The 4,446-nt window shown below is 43.2% G+C and overlaps 1 long non-coding RNA gene across 1 annotated transcript; it reads left to right on the forward strand.

The window, feature by feature from the left end:
- Positions 1-1,379: 1,379 nt before the first annotated feature.
- On the forward strand, positions 1,380-2,786 carry Gm39340. Its single transcript, XR_870773.2, has 3 exons — positions 1,380-1,694; positions 1,779-2,018; positions 2,637-2,786. It is a non-coding gene; the product is annotated as a predicted gene, 39340 (long non-coding RNA).
- The last annotated feature ends 1,660 nt before the right edge of the window (positions 2,787-4,446 follow it).

Below are 4,446 nucleotides of genomic sequence, written 5' to 3' on the forward strand. Positions count from 1 at the left end.
ATGCACGGTGCAGAGGAAGCAGCAGTCAGAGGAAGCAAGAGCATCCCTACCTGTGACTTATGCCCGAGATTGGTTCTGCCAGGATGTTAGTCTGGACCTTCATCTGTCAACGATAGGTTAAAAGCAAGATGGCTTTTCAGTAATGTCAGTGAGCATGCTCACAGAGATTTGAGATGGAAGCACTAGGCTTTAGAAACATTCAGGACTCATGGAAACCCACAGACATTGCACTAGGGGAAGAGAAAAGTTAACTCGAGGTGCCTTGAAAGAATACCTCAAGTTTAAAGTGTTTAAAGAGTGCCGTATTGGCCCACCTTAAGGATGGGGAAGGAGGGTCAGGGAGCTGGCATTCTGGACACACACTGAAGGCAGGTTACTTCTCCATTGGAAAACGAGCGTGCTTGTTGGATGGTGTTGGGTGTTAGAAGCTTGAGGATGTCTTTGTCTGCTATGTATAGCAAGAGAGAGAGAGATGACAATTGATATGAAGGTATCATTTCTATGTCATCAAACAAGCATTTATTTAAACTCCAAGACTGTTTTGAGGGAAGGAAGATATTTGGTCTTTTTTTTTTTCTCCCAGTATTAAAAAAAAAAATATCTTCAACCTCATTGTTCTTGGAAGATTTGAAATGTTTCTGGAAAAAAGTTAAGAGCCCAGGGATCATTCTTTTCATTAAGCAACTGAAGCCTGATGAGTGGAGCTTCCTGGTCCTTACCTTGGAAATGACACTTCTCTGTGCATTTCTCCCCTCTGATAGTTCCCTGCTGAGGAGTGGATCCAAACAAAGGCAGATGGGATTCCCCAGTAGCTACATTTCTGGTTTAGGGAAGGCGTCCCTTTCATAGAAGGAGTTAGAGAATTTCAGAAGCAGAGGAAATATCAGAGATTAGCTAATGTCTTCACTTCATAAAATGAGGAAACCAAGACCCCAATACTTCTGACTGAGTCCAAACCAAGTGGAAGTAAAACTCAGTTGACTGATTAAAATCTGCCTTTTCATTCTACTGCATGGCCAGTGAACTGATTCTTCTTCTAGGTTTTAAGAAAGAGTTTTCACCATTATTCAGATTTTTGGCAAACCATGCAAACTTCCAAAATGTCTAAGAGTTGTATTCTTTCTAGGCTGTAAACTGGCTTGATGTCTTTCCATTTTTTTGCATGCCACAACTGTATCTTTACTTCCTACCTCATTTAGCTCCTGCATCTGGCAGCACATTTTTGATCATATAAGAGGATGGTTGTAATATACACTCGATCATGTCAGAAGGATGTTTATGCTCCCTGTGCGTATGCATACACAAACTATTATATAATATTATATACTTGAACACACATGGTATATATCGTGGTGCTGGAGATCCACTTAGGGCTTCACACATGCTAGGCAAGGGCTATAGCACTCACCCCAGCACCAACCAATCCCATGCTTTATATATTCCTAGCTATCAACCTCCTTTCCTCTGCTCCCTTTGTCTTTACCCAGACACAACGCACCACCTAACAGTATTGTAATAAATGTGTGATAGGAAACTTGAAGATTGATTGCTTTGATTTGCCAGACACTGTCTTCTTTTCTTTTGCCTTTTAACACTTGAAAGCCTTAGGCTGTCAGTGAGCCAGGTACAGCAACGCAATTGGACAGCAGCCACATGTTCATCCCTCACTCTGCTTCCAACCAACAAAACAACCGGTGAGTATCTTAGCCACAGTTACCTTTGTCCATTGTTTTATTAATCTCCTTCAGGTACTGACTGATGCTTTCTAAACCCCTTAGTTGCAGGTGATAGAGTTTGTCACGAGTCCACGGCTGGATATTCTGCTGCTCGGTGCCAGGCTTGGCTGATCTTGGCAAGGCCTGTTCAAGCATCTGTGCTTAGCTCACGGACCAGCTGGGGGCTGGCTGATGTAGGAGAGCTTTGGCATGTACAGCTTGGCTTTCCCTACATGATCTTTAGACTTCCAGCTCAAGCTTGCTCTTGTGGCAGTGGCCAAGATCACGCAGAAGAACAACAGGGTATTCAAAACATCTTCAAGCCTTTGCCCGTGTCAAGGAGAACTTGTCTATTGGTCAACAGTAAGGCACCAGGCAGGCCCCAAATCACTGGGAAGAGCAGAGAGATTACATTAAGGGAAAGTGAAATTTGGGAACGACTGATCTAATCTCTCGAGTACCATAGCTATCCTGGTAGGAGTGAAGATAGTTTAAGGAGAGACATTTGTGTCCCTCCCTTTGCTTCTCAGACTGTGATATCCCAAGTAGGCTTTCCCCTAGGAATCTCATTCTAGGAGAGGGGAAAGCTGAATGAAGCCTGTAGCCAGCCTGAGGACAAGCTTGTCTCTACACACTTCTCAGACTTGGTATCTTGCAGATCTGGAGCTGAGACCATGGTGGCTCAGTGATTGGCTGGGGGCAGAAGGGGAGGAGGAGGCAGCGGCAGAGGGAGAGGGGCTACATCTTGACCAGGGCTTTTTTCACTTATAATCCTCTATTTAAATCCAAATCTCATCTTAGGACTCCAAAGATAGCCTTGGGGGGAAAAAAAACCACTGAACCACTTTATTTGTTCCTCTTCTTAATGTGGCCACGTCTAGTAACTCTTCCTTCTCTCCTGTTCACTATTACCTGTTGAAGATGAATGGCTGAGCTGCATTTGTAAGGACTGCCAGCGTCCAGGCTCTGACTACCAACTGAGGAACAACACAATAGGCAAATTAAGGTTGATTAAAACTGTCTAAGCTGATTGGTTGTTGAGTGTGTGTATTTGTGTTTGAAACCAACAATATGGTGACTAGTAACTGTTTTTTGTTTGTTTGTTTTTGTTTTTTTGTTTTGGCATTTGACCCTACTTTCCACTTCTACAACTTCTTGCAAAGGAACCTGTGGGTCCACATTTTGCCCTGCCACTGGGGTGTGGAAACTCCTCTGGGCAGACAGAAGGAAGGGCAGGCTCTGGACTACACTTCACCCTGTACTGCCTTTGGGTGTCAGGTGCTAGTGCATCACTCAGGTGTGGGAGAACAACACAGCATAAGATGGGGGTCCCAGACCCAGGTGAGAAACTATGCAGGCTAAGGTGTCCACTTGCTGTTGGAAACCACATGAAGTTGGAATGGGGTAAGTGCCATCACAGTAGGTGGCAGAAGGACTCCTTCTTAGCTCAGGGAGTGAGTTGTCTGGGAGCACAGAAGGGTCTTCTGTAGGAGACTTAGACATCTGGGCTCTGTACAAGGAAGGCTTTCCCCCATGGTGGTTCTTGATGAGACAGTTCTTGCTTGTCCATACTGTTTATTCACTGTTCATTGTGGAAAACTGGTGCATAGCACTTACTTGGATTGGACCAGAGACTAAATACCTTTTGCAGGAAGGAATGTATGGGAAGGGAAGCTTATTGGCTAAACCCTCTGGGCTGGCCCATCTAGATACCTCATTGGCATGGCGAACTAGTCTGTGCTCCATGACTAGAGGTCACAATCTTCACTAGGAGGTCATGGTCATGTGTTCCAGGACTGGAGCCTAGGTCTGGAGTAGGTGAAACTCCTACGGTCCTCAGGTACTGGGTTTCTGAACCCACTTGACCTTTCCAGTCTTTGTTTGGTTGACACAATTCCACTTGCCCCACAGGAACCTGGTTTCGTTAGTGGTGCATAATTCTCTTTGTGTAGTTGGGAAACTACTCAGAATGATGTTTAGCTAGAAAAAGCATCATGCTCTCCTAGTAATGATGATTGTTTAGGGATGGGCATGTCTCAAATTGGGCTAATATGACCCTTTAATCTTTGTGTGAAGCAGGCTCCCCCTTGCCTTGCCTGGCCACACATTTTACAGAATACAGAGTAGAAGCTGCTTTTGTTTCTATGGAGCCAAGGTATGGGAACTAACTGAATCTTCTTTGAGCTACTAGATTTACCTATGTCATATGAAGCAGACATATGACTAACTTTTTAAGCCACATGAGACAATACATCATTTATATTTAAATGGATTCAAGGTTAGAACATATCAAATACTTATATCAACATCTTCAATAAATACTCAAATATGTGCAATTATTTTTAATACCAATGCAAGTTGGGTTTTTTTTTTTTTTTTGTCCTTTGCAGTAAAAGAATCCTAACTGATACAAATGATAAGAAAGTAAGATGGCAAAAGAGCCCATTTACAGCAGGAACAAGAGAAGTTAAAATAACAAAAACAGATCCATAGGTACTGATCTAAGAAATAGGAGAGTCATATGAAAAAAAATGACTTAAATTTATTAAGTGATCTCAAGAAGACCTGGATATTTGAAGAGGAACAGAGCCTGGATGGGAAAGATGCAGAATTTAAACAGATTAAATTTTCCTAAAACAATCCATAAAAATGTCTCTTAACGGTTCTTACTCCCACTCATACCCTAATACCCTCACCCTTCCAAATAGACACCCTCCCCCTCCCCCTCCCC

The sequence above is a fragment of the Mus musculus genome, chromosome 9 (assembly GCF_000001635.26).
Source record: "Mus musculus strain C57BL/6J chromosome 9, GRCm38.p6 C57BL/6J".
In the NCBI taxonomy this organism is placed as follows: Eukaryota; Metazoa; Chordata; class Mammalia; order Rodentia; family Muridae; genus Mus; species Mus musculus.